A 16,645-nucleotide genomic window follows, 5' to 3' on the forward strand; every position below is an offset into this window, starting at 1 on the left:
AGCCTAAGCCGACCTCTAGCAGGTTCCTTTGAGCTTGTAGAAGAACATATTTAAACTTGCAAATGATTATCTTAAAAGTCAAAACTTACAAATGAAAATCTTGTATTACAACCTTCTTTTACATTTTAGGCATAATGATGAATAAGCGTGTTCAAAATCACCTAAGGGGGGAAAATTACCTAAGAGTGATGAGAAAGGAATCCTGTAGCAAAATTCTTGTATGCAATCTATCAAAACTATGCTTTGAACGATATGCATTTATCAAACTTTAGATGCTTCTATTTTAAAAGGCTGCATGAATTTTAAATATTATAACTAATAAAAAGGAAGTAAAGATTTAACTTACTATTTGTTTCATCCTCAATATTATTGGCTTCAAAATCATTCAGAATGCTCATAAAAATTGCTCTCTGTGTTTCTTATGACTTAAAACAGTTTCAACAATTGGATTCGTCCTTATTCTCTGAGACAGAAATATGAGATGAAAAGAAAAAAACATTCTTATTATGCATCCTTCCTGAGAGAACAGAAGAAACGAGATATGAAGCCAAAATTATTCATTTCTGTTTCAAGTCTTTCCTGAAACATTTTTCATGACTGTGATGTGCAAGAAATAGCTGGAGAATTTTTATCTCCACCCCCTCAAGTAACATAAATCATCTGCTCCTCCTTTTTACAAATATGAAAGGAGGAAAACTGTCCATGATGATTTGTGGAGAGTAGGTGTGTGTGATATCTGCTATTTCCATGGTCAGCTCAGAAGCTGATGGCACGATTGCTTCCTACACAACAATATGGGAATCCACATTAGCAGCAGGAATCCCAGTTGGCAGAATTGTCAACTGTACCTGTTAAATAGACAGTTATTTGGGGGAGGACTCATCTGGACACCTTAGAGAAGTCAGTCAATGTTTTATTTAGAAATTACAGGCTCCGAAAATAGGATAATGTATTTCAAAGTCTTTAAGAAATACAGGGTGGTACAACAGTGAACTATTATTATTATCTTTCTTTGTTATTACATTCTTACATCTGTATAAATCTCTTCCAAAAGACTAAAAAATGTTTGTCGGGAAGCAAAGGTTTTTTGAGGTAGAAATGTTTCTTGACATTCAAAAATTAAGCATTTCAGAAGTTGACTTGAAAAAATTTAGAATAGGAAATGATGACTTGAAGCTAGAGTGGAAGATAGTGGTCTGTGATTCCAAGGAGACTGAAGGTGACTGTGGGCATTACTTTGGTAGGAGGTCATTTTATCAATATGGCTTTGAGTCTAAAATACCCACCTGTTATGGCTGGTAATCAGTAGCCTGAATAAATCGGATGGCTCAGGTGACAGCAGCAGGGCCACTGGGTTGAACAACTCCAGGGAGCACCATTCATTCATTCATTCATTCATTCATTTATTCCAGAAAGTACCATAGGATACAAGGTACAAGACAGAAGCAGCAATTTGTAAAGACAATCTTGAGATTCTTCAGAGAATCCGATTCCTGGCCTACAGGTGTACACTGAGATCAGTGTCACTTGTTCCTTACTCTTACACCCCTTCTGTGTAGATAGTTTTCCTTCCTTTTTCTGCTGTGGAGGACATCAAAATGGATCTGCCAAAGTGCCAAGCTTCCCCTATCCCTGCAGATACTGATTGTCTCCTCTGGGAAAGTTGAGGCTTGTTCTAGCCCAGCCAGTTTATTTGTCTTAACAATAAGCTACCAGTAAATTAAATTTCTAGATTTTATTCAGATGTTTAGTGTGCTGACAAATTTGGAAGCTTCTTTGGAACTGAGCATAGCCTGAACTTGGGCGCTATCCAGGATTCAAATTTAGTGGTTTTCAAACTTTGTGTTGGCAGAACAGTATTTTGTTCAAAGAAATACTTACAAAGATGCCTAGTAAATAAAGTAAAGAAGAGCTGTAGTGGCTGAGTTTGGAAGCCTGGCCTGCTCATTGCCTATGCCCACCTTTGCTAAAGCTTGTTCCACAGTATTTACCAAATACTGTATTTACTAAATAAAATTAAAACTTGTTCCACAGTATTTACTGAAGAAATTCCATTGACCATCTAAGGCTCTACCATACCCCATGTTAAAAACATGAATTAAATAAAACCTATTTTATTTTCTTTAACTCAATCTCTAGAGGTAGACTTTCAGCTTTATTTGTAAACATTCCTTTCTGCACTCTAAAATCAACCCATGGTTCCAATTCATAATCTAAAAGCACCTCTTATTATTGACCTGTGGTCATGCAACTGTAGTAGGATTCTTTAGGTTGCAAGTGGCAAAAAACCCAACTCAATCTGACCTAAAGGGATTCCTTTGGCTCACATAATTGAAAGACATAGGGGTAGCACTGAGTTCAAGTACAGCTGGCTTTCAGAGGGCTGACTAGATGCAAGATTCCAGCTCGCTTTCTATCCCTCTTTTCCTTGTCATTCACCTCAGTTATCTGATAGTGGCTTTATTTACCAGTAGTCTTTCTTCATGTGGTAGAACCCAAGCAGGCTTTAATGTATTTTCCTTTCCCAGTCATTCCAACAGAATTCTTGGGATTGTGACTCACTGGGCCAGTTTCAATTGTTGTATGTCCTTGAACCAATCTATGTAGTCAGGGGGATAGAATATGTTCATTAGTCAAGCCTGGGTCCTAGGTCTGTCACTGGAGCTGGGGTCTGGGTGAAGGCCATCCTCTTCAAACCACAGGGACAGAGAGTGATTTTAACTTTCCAAATTCACAGAGAAAAAACTACTTGCAGTTAGTTAAGAAAGGATAATAGAGGCATTATTCTTATTTAAATCATTCTCAGATGAAAAACAAGTGTATTTCAAGGGTGCATATATGGAGTGGAGGCTGGAAAAGGTAGCAGTGGGAATACTGAGTTCAAGCTCTTTCTACAATTTAAAAAAGTACAATGAAATATGTTTTTATTCCATATTAATTCTTCATTGTGCATATTGATTCATGAGTATGTGTAGCTCCTTTCTGTGTGAAACATATCACATAGTACAGATGAAATAAACAATCCACTAGAGATCTTTTATGATTTAAATTAAGCTATTATTCAATGTAATTGCTATGCTGATTGTTTTAAAGTTTCTCTAAATATTAACTACAGAGTTTGTTTACTTTACAAGATGGTTCATTGCACAATTATGAATAATCAGCAATGACTCTGTGAGTTGATGATCATAACTTATGTTTTAGTGGAGACCATATTTTTGGCAATGATATACAATGCCTATTAATTCAATCAACTTTTTACATATTTTGATTCAATCAATGTTCTTTGAAAATGAATATGTTGGCTAAGTAATAGGTTGCCACTCTAAATGCAGTTGATGAATTTGTATCTTGTAGTATGAAAGAGCAAGTGTGGGTTAAATGTACGTAAATATTGTCACCAGTTAGCGATGTGACTTGGGGAGTGAGGAAAGGAATTGGTGTAAACATTTCATGGTTTTATAATGATATTTGTCCAATGATTGATTTAATCTTGGGATTGTTCATTAGCAAAGTGTAAGCCATATGGCAACTGACATTTATAAATGTGCTTTTATCAGTTAGTTTTATCTATTGAAGACAACAATTTAAAGATTCAACACTTTACAAATTCCTCAATGCAGTGTTCCAAAGCCTTCATTTAGTAATGAATAAAGTGTTGGAAAAATTCTAATTAGTATCTTTGTAGAATCATGGAAGAGTAGTGTTGGAAAGAATGTAAACTCATGATAGACTGTTTATTTCATCCAAATATCTGTTTGTATTTTATCCAAAGTCCTGATAACATCAGCAATTGGTGTTTTCTGGAAATACACTGGAAAAAAACTGAAAATAAGAGCATATTTATATAGAGAATATAGATTGTACCATAGTATGTAAAAAGGCTATATTCAATCTGAGTTAAATGGCCAAAAAGTGATGGGATTTGCTAACAAGAGACAAAAACCATTTATAGAGCTCATCAGTATCTCTCTCTCTTTTTTTTTTTTTTTTAATTTACTCGGACAACAGGATTTGGAGAGGAAGGTTCTTGACAGAGCTACCTATTCCACTAAACACGGTCATAGTGGCTATAGGTTTAATTAACACTGTTGCTTTTTTTTTTTTGTAATTTTTATTGAGATCATTCACATACCATACAATTATCCAGAGATCCAAAGTGTACAATCAGTTGCTCCCGGTACCTTCATACAGCTGCGCATCCATCACCACAGTTAATTTTTGTTCAATTTTTAGAACCTTTTCATTACTCCAGACAAGAAATAAAGACAAAGAAGCAGAGAAAAAAAAAAAGAAAAGGAAAGAAAAGAAAAGGAAACTCAAAACCTCCCATATCCCTAATCACCCCCCTCCACTGTTGACTCGTAGTATTGGTATAGTACATTTGTTACTGTTTATGAAAGAACATTGAAATACTACTAACTGAGGTATGTAGTTTGTAATAGGTGTATATTTTTCCCTATATGCACATCTATTATTAACTTCTAGTTGTAGTGTCGTACATTTGCTCTGGTTCATGGAAGAGATTTCTAATATTTGTACAGTTGATCATGGACATTGCCCACCATAGGATTCAGTTTTATACATTCCCAACTTTTGACCTCCAACTTTCCTTCTGGTGACATATATGACTCTGATCCCCTTTCCAACTCATTCACACACCATTCAGCACTGTTAGTTATTCTCACAATGTGCCACCATCACCTCTGTTCATCTCCAAATGTTTAAGTTCATCCTAGGTGAACATTCTGCTCATACTAAGCAACCGCTCCCCGTTCTTTAGCCTTGTTCTATATCGTGGTAACTTATATTTCATGTCTATGAGTTTACATATTATAATTAGTTCCTATCCGTGAGACCCTGCAATATTTGTCCTTATGTGTCTGGCTTATTTCACTCAGTATATTGCCCTCAAGGTTTTGTCATCAACCCATCTTTTTTTTTAAGATGGTTTTGTTCACACCCCATACACTCCATCCTAAGTAAACAATCAGTGGTTCCCTGTATAGTCACATATTTATGTGTTCACCACCCTCACCACTATCTATATAAGGGCATCTACATTTCTTCCACAAAGCAGGAGGAAGAGGCAAAGAAGGTAGAGACGCAAAAGAAAAAGAAAGAAAAAAGAAAGAGGAAAAAAAAACATGACAGCTAGAAAGCAGCAACAGGAAAGGTAACCTTAAATCAAAGTAGAGTAAAGAGTCAGACACCACCACCAATGTCAAGTGTCTAACATGCCTCCCCTATCCCCTCCTCTTATCTGCATTTACCTTGGTATATTGCCTTTGTTACATTAAAGGAAGCATAATACAATGATTCTGTTAGTTACAGTCTCTACTTTTCATTGATTGCATCCCTCCCCCAATGCCTTCCCATTTTTAACACCTTGAAGGTTGACATTTGCTTGTTCTCCCTCATAAAAGAACATATTTGTACATTTTTTCACAATTGTTGAACACTCTAGATTTCACCAAGTTACACAGTCCCAGTCTTTATCTTTCATCCTTTCTTTGGGTGTCTCACATGCTCCCAACCTTCCTCTCTCAACCATATTCATAGTTATCTTTGTTCAGTGTACTTACATTGCTGTGCTACCATCTCCCAAAATTGTGTTCCAAACCACACACTCCTGTCTTCTCCTATCCCTTTGTAGTGCTCCCTTTAGTATTTCCTGTAGGGCAGGTGTCTTATTCACAAAGTCTCTCATTTTCTGTTTGTTGGAAAATATTTTGAGCTCTCCCTCATATTTGAAGGACAGCTTTGCTGGATACAGGATTCTTGGTTGGCAGTTTTTCTCTTTCAGTATCTTAAATATACCACATCACTTCCTTCTTGCCTTCATGGTTTCTGCTGAGAGATCCACACATAGTCTTATTAAGCTTCCTTTGTATGTGATGGATCACTTTTCTCTTGCTGCTTTCAGGATTCTCTCTTTGTCTTTGACATTTGATAATCTGATTATTAAGTGTCTTGGCGTAGGCCTATTCATATCTATTCTGTTTGAAGTATGCTGAACTTCTTGGATCTGTAATTTTATGTCTTTCATAAGAGATGGGAAATTTTCATTGATTATTTCCTCTATTACTGCTTCTGCCCCTTTTCCCTTCTCTTCTGCTTCTGGGACACCAATGATACATACATTCTTGTACTTTGTTTCATCCTTAAGTTCCCGGAGACGTTGCTCATATTTTTCCATTCTTTTCTCTATCTGTTCTTTTGTGTGTAGGCTTTCATGTGTTTTGTTCTCCAGTTCCTGAGTGTTTTCTTCTGCCTCTTGAGATCTGCTATTGTATGTTTCCTTCCATTGTGTCTTTCATCTCTTGTGTTGTGCCTTTCATTTCCATAGATTCTACTAGTTGTTTTTTTGAACTTCCGATTTCTGCCTTATGTATGCCCAGTGTTTTCTTTACAGCCTATATTTATTTTGCAAAATCTTCTCTAAACTTTTTGAATTGATTTAGCATTAGTTGTTTAAATTCCTGTATCTCAGTTGAAGTGTATGTTTGTTCTTTTGACTGGGCCATAACTTTGTTTTTCTTAGTATAGGTTGTAGTTTTCTGTTGTCTGGGCATCTGACCTCCTAGGCCATCCCAATCAGGTTTTCCCAGACAAGAACAAGCTCAGGTCACAGGAGGAAAAAATATTCAGTATCCGGTTTCCCCTGATGGTGTGTCTTAGAGGATTGACACACCCTGTGCTTTTCTGCCCAGCAGGTGGCACTTGTCAGCCTGTCATGGGCTGGTGTAAGGAGGCGTGACCTGCGGCTCTCCTCCCCCAGGCTCTGGGGTCTGGTTCTGAATGTAAGGCAGGTAATAGAACTGGGCCCCACCTCTTTCCACTTGGGAAGATATGCCCCGCTAGAGAAAGATCATTTGCATATAAATAGATTCTTTGTTTCTCTGACTCTGCTATCTCTACCCTTGTCTGGGTCATAGTGCTGCGATTTGAAAATGGCTGAGGCTTTCTTTACTGCAAAGCACTGCAAGCTGAAAATGGCTGAGGCTTTCTCCACTGAACCGCCCAGGTTGAGAGAGAGAGAAAGGGACAGAAAGCCCCCAGATTTACCTGTTGGCCAGAGATAGCACCTGATCCTTTGGCTCCCTGTCCTGAGACAGATATGTCCTCTGACTCTCCCAAGGTCAGTTGTCACCAAAAGCCTCTGTGTGCTTGTTGAGGATTCTCTGTCTGTATTGAGCAGTTAAGATTAAAACCCCAGTTGGAGCTGGGCTGAGAGAGTGGGGCTCTCTAGCACCACGAGTCTTCCGTGAGGGAGGGGCTCTCGGCTCTCAGCGCAGGTCCGCAGTTTTACTTACAGATTTTATTCTGCGATCTTGGGCATTCCTCCCAATTCAGGGTGGTGTATGATAAGTGGACAGTCACATTTCTCTCCCCACAGTTATTCCAGGTTATTTACTAATTTTTCTGTCATTTATGAATTGTTCTTGGGGGACTAATTGGCTTCCACTCCTCTCTATGCTGCCATCTTAGCTCCTCCCCACTATCATTGCTTTTGAGTGGAGAGAGATCATTTGTGCCCCTTCATCAGCAGATATGAAACAAAGGAAACAAAGGACCATATTTCCTGACAATGAAATGGATCACTTAATTCTAAATTCATTCTTGTTCATTCAGGTGATTTAGGATATCATTTAACTGTGATTTAAGATATCATTAAACTGTCAACTTTTATTAAATGTTATGACTTAAGGTGCACTGTCATTATCATTATCATCATTTTATTTTCATAATATTTTATAATAAAGTGGCACACATCCCATGAACATGAAATCAAACATGGTCCCATATTTTGGTGAAAAAATGTTTTTGATTATGAATTTATAGGAGAAGTAAAAGAAAAATCTGGACTGAAATGAATGGTTTGGAAGACAGGATCTATCAGATATGTATTAAGCCACCAGTTTAGTTACTTTGGATCACTGTGCTTTACTGTAGGTAGAACATTGGATTGAAGGTAGGAAAGTATTGCTTATTCATTAAATGATTTTCCAAACCTCATTGAATCATTCTGGGCTTCAGCTTCTTCAGCTACAAAACTGAGAGAACAAAGTAGAACTTCAATTCAACAAAAATAATTAGCTAACATAGGTACTGTCTTTCAAAACATAATTGAAGTGTCCCCAGTGGAGTGATGCTTCACTTTCTTCCTGACATCTTTATCACTATTTCAGTTTTCTAAGAAGTTTCCAACTCTCTACCCAACTCTTTCCATTCTGTTTTGGGTTATGTAGTTCCTGGACTTCGATTTTCTGTCCAGAATAAGATCAAAATTAACTTGTGTGGGTATTTAATTTCAGGGGATTCCAGCTATAGAGAAAGATAAACAAATATGAAAAGATATATCAAATATCATTTAAATATTTTAAATGCCTCTGACAGTGCTCTTAAAACTTTCTGCTGGTATTTGCCCAAATTCATTTATTCAGGTTGGTCCAGAAGGGAGGGAGATTTTTATTTTAAGAAAAATTTGAAACTCAATATTTCATTTATTCAGAAGGGGGCATACTTGTGCCTTTAATAGCAGATGTATTCAGACTTGCTAGTATATGAAATTTATACATAAACTTTTAGCAGATGACAAAATTATTCCTCATAATCAGGGCTTCTTTAAAAATGTACATATACCAATTTAATACTTCTTATATATGGAGAATGACAGAATTCAACATTAGATTTAGATTTTTGGAGGACTTTTTTTTAAAGTCCAGAATCATATTACGTTGAAAACTTCATGATTTGGTTTGATAATTATTCAGTGGTCAGCTTTTTCATTCAGACTTCTGTGACCCTGGAAATGCCATGTTTTTGATATCCTCTGATAAATTTTAGATTTGTCTCTGAGTTTTGGCAGACTTATATCCTTAAATATGTTTTCCCCAATCGTCTTCATTAATAGTGTGCCACCATCTGTATGCCAAGATGACACGGACCTACTTGGAAGAGGAAGACATGCAGTGAGGTATCTTTCCACCAGTGGGTTTAATTGTTTTGCATCAAAACATCTTTCCTAGGGACACAAGGACCTTGGCATGATACTTGCCTGAGATTAGGAGTGTACTCTTAAGCTTTGGAAAATTATGTCTAGCACCCACAACTTGGAGTTTAGTGTTGATATACTCTTCTTAATTCAAATATGGAGTCAAGATTATAAAACCTGAACAAATCAAATGATATGGTGATAACAGCAATAAATATAGAGAGTGCAAGAAGATGGAATATAATGAAATTTTGCTTTCAGGCTTTGTTAAAAAATTCATTTTGGTTATAATCTATATGACAAAGGGGTAATATCCTTAATGTAGAGAGAGCTTTTATAAAGGATGAATAACATCTAAAATTATCTAATAGGAAAATGTGCAAAGGTAAAAAATGTTGAGGATGATGAGTGGTAATTATCATTATAGATGTGTTTTATATATATATATATATATATATATATATATATATATATGCATATAAAATGTCTATAAGACAATAGACACTTTGTACTATAATCTAAAAAATGCATTTTAAACAATGAGATTGAATTTTGGACCTGTGTGTGGGACTAAGATTGTTTCAAATGCCAATAGGCAATGTTGATTAGCATGTGAGTAAGGAGTATATTCATATAGGTATATATACACATGCATATATACATATTAAAAACCAAAAATATTTGTATTTCATATATGTTACAATCAAGGCTTTTTAATTAATCATGACAGAGTTCCATGAGAATGAGTTTTCTTAGCTTTTGGATCCTAAGTGATCATGAGCCTTTGCATTTTCTAGGGCTGTTTTTTATCAGCCTCCTCCCCACTTCAACATAGACTCAGTCCTCCACCTCCACACACTTTCAATCTAAGACAGACAGTGCTGCTGCTGGTAAAAACTGGTACAGTCTCTCTAGATGATAATCTGGCAGTATATGTCACTAATTTCAACCTATATACCCATGACTAGGAATTCAACATTTCTCTCAAGGAAATAATCTGACATTTTAGAGAGGTAACTGTACAAAGATGTGCTTTGCCATAGTGCTTAAAGTAGTGAGTAGTTGATAAACATATTAATGCCCAATGAAAGGATGTTTTAAAATATTTTAAAAATAAATTGTGATACATTCCTTCAATTAATACCATGAAGAGGAACTACATACACTGATAAATAAAAGTGCTCATTTGATAAGTTTAAAAAGAGGTTAACACAAAGATTCTGATAGGATTCTAATTACATGTGGGAGAAAAATGCAACTATGTAGGTATAAAATAAATGCCTGAACTATATACCCTTCATAGTGATTTTCTTTTTATAGTAGGATTTCCTATGCTCTTTATGATTTGGTAATATCTGATATTTAAAAAAACATGTCCTTAACTTATATTCAGAAAATATAACCAAATATAACTAAAATTGCTTACAGTTTCATGTACAGCAAAAGCAGATTTTAAAAATAATTAACCTTGAGAGGCGGGGCAAGATGGCAGACTGGTGAGCTGTAAGTTTTAGATACTCCTCCAGGAAAGTAGGTAAAAAGCCAGGAACTGCGTGGACTGGACACCACAGAGCAATCTGTCTTTGGGCATACTTCATACAACACTCATGAAAATGTCGAACTGCTGAGATCAGTGAAATCTGTAAGTTTTTGCGGCCAGGGGACCCACGCCCCTCCCTGCCAGGCTCAGTCCTGTGGGAGGAGGGGCTGCCAGCTCCGGGAAGGAGAAGGGAGAACTGCAGTGGTAGCCCTTCTCGGAAACTCATTCTACTGATCCAAATTCCAACCATAGATAGACTGAGACCAGACACCAGAGAACCTGAGAGCTGCCAGCCCAGCAGAGAGGAGACAGGCATAAAAAAAAAAAAATAACACGAAAAACTCCAAAATAAAAGCAGAGGAGTTTTGGAGTTCTGGTGAACACAGAAAGGGGAAGGGCGGAGCTCAGGCCTTGAGGCGCATATACAAATCCCGAAGAAAAGCTGATCTCTCTGCCCTGTGGACCTTTCCTTAATGGCCCTGGTTGCTTTGTCTATTAGCATTTCAATAACCCATTAGATCTCTGAGGAGGGCCCTTTTTTTTTTTTTTTTTTAATCCTTTTTTCTGTTTCTAAAACAATTACTCTAAGAAGCCCAATACAGAAAGCTTCAAAGAATTGCAATTTGGGCACGTCAAGTCAAGAGGAGAACTAAGAGAGCTCTGAGACAAAAGGCAATAATCCAGTGGCTGAGAAAATTCACTAAACACCACAACTTCCCAAGAAAAGGGGGGTGTCCGCTCACAGCCAACATCCTGGTGGACAGGAAACACTCCTGCCCATCGCCAGCCCCATAGCCCAGAGCTGCCCCAGACAACCCAGTGTGACGGAAGTGCTTCAAATAACAGGCACACACCACAAAACTGGGCGTGGACATTAGCCTTCCCTGCAACCTCAGCTGATTGTCCCAGAGCTGGGAAGGTGGAGCAGTGTGAATTAACAAAGCCCCATTCAGCCATCATTTGAGCAGACTGGGAGCCTCCCTACACAGCCCAGCAGCCCAGAACTGCCCTGGGGGGACGGCACTCACCTGTGACATAGCACAGTCATCCCTCAACAGAGGACCCGGGGTGCACAGCCTGGAAGAGGGGCCCACTTGCAAGTCTCAGGAGCCATACGCCAATACCAAAGACTTGTGGGTCAGTGGCAGAGACAAACTGTGGCAGTACTGAACTGAAGGATTAGACTATTGCAGCAGCTTTAAAACTCTAGGATCATCAGGGAGATTTGATTGTTAGGGCCACCCCCCCTCCCCGACTGCCCAGAAACACGCCCCACATACAGGGCAGGCAACACCAACTACACACGCAAGCTTGGTACACCAATTGGGCCCCATAAGACTCACTCCCCCACTCACCAAAAAGGCTAAGCAGGGGAGAACTGGCTTGTGGAGAACAGGTGGCTCGTGGACGCCACCTGCTGGTTAGTTAGAGAAAGTGTACTCCACGAAGCTGTAGATCTGATAAATTAGAGATAAGGACTTCAATTGGTCTACAAACCCTAAAAGAACCCTATCAAGTTCAGCAAATGCCATGAGGCCAAAAACAACAGAAAATTATAAAGCATAGGAAAAAACCAGACCATATGGATAACCCAAGCCCAAGCACCCAAATCAAAAGACCAGAAGAGACACAGCACCTAGAGCAGCTACTCAAAGAACTAAAGATGAACAATGAGACCATAGTACGGGATATGAAGGAAATCAAGAAGACCCTAGAAGAGCATAAAGAAGACATTGCAAGACTAAATAAAAAAATGGATGATCTTATGGAAATTAAAGAAACTGTTGACCAAATTAAAAAGATTCCGGACACTCATAGTACAAGACTAGAGGAAGGTGAACAACGAATCAGTGACCTGGAAGATGACAGAATGGAAAATGAAAGCATAAAAGAAAGAATGGGGAAAAAAATTGAAAAAATCGAAATGGACCTCAGAGATATGATAGATAATATGAAACGTCCAAATATAAGACTCATTGGTGTCCCAGAAGGGGAAGAAAAGGGTAAAGGTCTAGGAAGAGTATTCAAAGAAATTGTTGGGGAAAACTTCCCAAATCTTCAAAACAACATAAATACACAAATCATAAATGCTCAGCGAACTCCAAATAAAATAAATCCAAATAAACCCACTCCGAGACATATACTGATCACACTGTCAAACACAGAAGAGAAGGAGCAAGTTCTGAAAGCAGCAAGAGAAAAGCAATTCACCACATACAAAGGAAACAGCATAAGAATAAGTAGTGACTACTCAGCAGCCACCATGGAGGCGAGAAGGCAGTGGCACGATATATTTAAAATTCTGAGTGAGAAAAATTTCCAGCCAAGAATACTTTATCCAGCAAAGCTCTCCTTCAAATTTGAGGGAGAGCTTAAATTTTTCACAGACAAACAAATGCTGAGAGAATTTGCTAACAAGAGACCTGCCCTACTGGAGATACTCAAGGGAGCCCTACAGACAGAGAAACAAAGACAGGACAGAGAGACTTGGAGAAAGGTTCAGTACTAAAGAGATTTGGTATGGGTACAATAAAGGATATTAATAGAGAGAGGGAAAAATATGGCAAACATAAACCAAAGGATAAGATGGCCGATTCAAGAAATGCCTTCACGGTTTTAACGTTGAATGTAAATGGATTAAACTCCCCAATTAAAAGATAAAGATTCGCAGAATGGATCAAAAAAAACGAACCATCAATATGTTGCATACAAGAGACTCATCTTAGACACAGGGACACAAAGAAACTGAAAGTGAAAGAATGGAAAAAAATATTTCATGCAAGCCACAGCCAAAAGAAAGCAGGTGTAGCAATATTAATCTCAGATAAAATAGACTTCAAATGCAGGGATGTTTTGAGAGACAAAGAAGGCCACTACATACTAATAAAAGGGGCACTTCAGCAAGAAGAAATAACAATCATAAATGTCTATGCACCCAATCAAGGTGCCACAAAATACATGAGAGAAACACTGGCAAAACTGAAGGAAGCAATTGATGTTTCCACAATAATTGTGGGAGATTTCAACACATCACTCTCTCCTATAGATAGATCAACCAGACAGAAGACCAATAAGGAAATTGAAAACCTAAACAATCTGATAAATGAATTAGATTTAACAGACATATACAGGACATTACATCCCAAATCACCAGGATACACATACTTTTCTAGTGCTCATGGAACTTTCTCCAGAATAGATCATATGCTGGGACATAAAACAAGCCTCAATAAATTTAAAAAGATTGAAATTATTCAAAGCACATTCTCTGAGCACAATGGAATACAATTAGAAGTCAATAACCATCAGAGACCTAGAAAATTCACAAATACCTGGAGGTTAAACAACACACTCCTAAACAATCAGTGGGTTAAAGAAGAAATAGCAAGAGAAATTGCTAAATATATAGAGACGAATGAAAATGAGAACACAACATACCAATACCTATGGGATGCAGCAAAAGCAGTGCTAAGGGGGAAATTTATAGCACTAAACGCATATATTAAAAAGGAAGAAAGAGCCAAAATCAAAGAACTAATGGATCAACTGAAGAAGCTAGAAAATGAACAGCAAACCAATCCTAAACCAAGTACAAGAAAAGAAATAACAAGGATTAAAGCAGAAATAAATGACATAGAGAACAAAAAAACAATAGAGAGGATAAATATCACCAAAAGTTGGTTCTTTGAGAAGATCAACAAGATTGACAAGCCCCTCGCTAGACTGACAAAATCAAAAAGAGAGAAGACCCATATAAACAAAATAATGAATGAAAAAGGTGACATAACTGCAGATCCTGAAGAAATTAAAAAAATTATAAGAGGATATTATGAACAACTGTATGGCAAGAAACTGGACAATGTAGAAGAAATGGACAATTTCCTGGAAACATATGAACAACCTAGACTGACCAGAGAAGAAATAGAAGACCTCAACCAACCCATCACAAGCAAAGAGATCCAATCAGTCATCAAAAATCTTCCCACAAATAAATGCCCAGGGCCAGATGGCTTCACAGGGGAATTCTACCAAACTTTCCAGAAAGAACTGACACCAATCTTACTCAAACTCTTTCAAAACATTGAAAAAAATGGAACACTACCTAACTCATTTTATGAAGCTAACATCAATCTAATACCAAAACCAGGCAAAGATGCTACAAAAAAGGAAAACTACCGGCCAATCTCCCTAATGAATATACATGCAAAAATCCTCAACAAAATACTTGCAAATCGAATCCAAAGACACATTAAAAAAATCATACACCATGACCAAGTGGGGTTCATTCCAGGCATGCAAGGATGGTTCAACATAAGAAAAACAATCAATGTATTACAACACATTAAAAACTCGAAAGGGAAAAATCAATTGATCATCTCAATAGATGCTGAAAAAGCATTTGACAAAATCCAACATCCCTTTTTGATAAAAACACTTCAAAAGGTAGGAATTGAAGGAAACTTCCTCAACATGATAAAGAGCATATATGAAAAACCCACAGCCAGCATAGTACTCAATGGTGAGAGACTGAAAGCCTTCCCTCTAAGATCAGGAACAAGACAAGGATGCCCGCTGTCACCACTGTTATTCAACATTGTGCTGGAAGTGCTAGCCAGGGCAATCCGGCAAGACAAAGAAATAAAAGGCATCCAAATTGGAAAAGAAGAAGTAAAACTGTCATTGTTTGCAGATGATATGATCTTATATCTAGAAAACCCTGAGAAATCAACGATACAGCTACTAGAGCTAATAAACAAATTTAGCAAAGTAGCGGGATACAAGGTTAATGCACATAAGTCAGTAATGTTTCTATATGCTAGAAATGAACAAACTGAAGAGACACTCAAGAAAAAGATACCATTTTCAATAGCAACTAAAAAAATCAAGTACCTAGGAATCAACTTAACCAAAGATGTAAAAGACCTATACAAAGAAAACTACATAACTCTACTAAAAGAAATAGAAGGGGACCTTAAAAGATGGAAAAATATTCCATGTTCATGGATAGGAAGGCTAAATGTCATTAAGATGTCAATTCTACCCAAACTCATCTACAGATTCAATGCAATCCCAATCAAAATTCCAACAACCTACTTTGCAGACTTGGAAAAGCTAGTTATCAAATTTATTTGGAAAGGGAAGATGCCTCGAATTGCTAAAGACACTCTAAAAAAGAAAAACGAAGTGGGAGGACTTACACTCCCTGACTTTGAAGCTTATTATAAAGCCACAGTTGCCAAAACAGCATGGTAGTGGCACAAAGATAGACATATAGATCAATGGAATCGAATTGAGAATTCAGAGATAGACCCTCAGATCTATGGCCGACTGATCTTTGATAAGGCCCCCAAAGTCACTGAACTGAGCCATAATGGTCTTTTCAACAAATGGGGCTGGGAGAGTTGGCTATCCATATCCAAAAGAATGAAAGAGGACCCCTACCTCACCCCCTACACAAAAATTAACTCAAAATGGACCAAAGATCTCAATATAAAAGAAAGTACCATAAAACTCCTAGAAGATAATGTAGGAAAACATCTTCAAGACCTTGTATTAGGCGGCCACTTCCTAGACTTTACACCCAAAGCACAAGCAACAAAAGAGAAAATAGATAAATGGGAACTCCTCAAGCTTAGAAGTTTCTGCACCTCAAAGGAATTTCTCAAAAAGGTAAAGAGGCAGCCAACTCAATGGGAAAAAATTTTTGGGAACCATGTATCTGACAAAAGACTGATATCTTGCATATACAAAGAAATCCTACAACTCAATGACAATAATACAGACAGCCCAATTATAAAATGGGCAAAAGATATGAAAAGACAGTTCTCTGAAGAGGAAATACAAATGGCCAAGAAACACATGAAAAAATGTTCAGCTTCACTAGCTATTAGAGAGATGCAAATTAAGACCACAATGAGATACCATCTAACACCGGTTAGAATGGCTGCCATTAAACAAACAGGAAACTACAAATGCTGGAGGGGATGTGGAGAAATTGGAACTCTTATTCATTGTTGGTGGGACTGTATAATGGTTCAGCCACTCTGGAAGTCAGTCTGGCAGTTCCTTAGAAAACTAGATATAGAGCTACCATTCGATTCAGCGAT

General features: G+C 37.4%; 1 long non-coding RNA gene across 1 annotated transcript in view; it reads right to left on the reverse strand.

The window, feature by feature from the left end:
- Nucleotides 1-350: 350 nt before the first annotated feature.
- Nucleotides 351-16,645, reverse strand: part of LOC119529256 — a 28,254-nt gene continuing 11,959 nt past the window's right edge. Inside the window, exon 3 of the long non-coding RNA XR_005215841.1 lies at nucleotides 351-463. This is a non-coding gene — a long non-coding RNA (uncharacterized LOC119529256). The remainder of the gene's footprint in view (nucleotides 464-16,645) is intronic.

The sequence above is a fragment of the Choloepus didactylus genome, chromosome 1 (genome assembly GCF_015220235.1).
Source record: "Choloepus didactylus isolate mChoDid1 chromosome 1, mChoDid1.pri, whole genome shotgun sequence".
Taxonomy (NCBI): domain Eukaryota; kingdom Metazoa; phylum Chordata; class Mammalia; order Pilosa; family Megalonychidae; genus Choloepus; species Choloepus didactylus.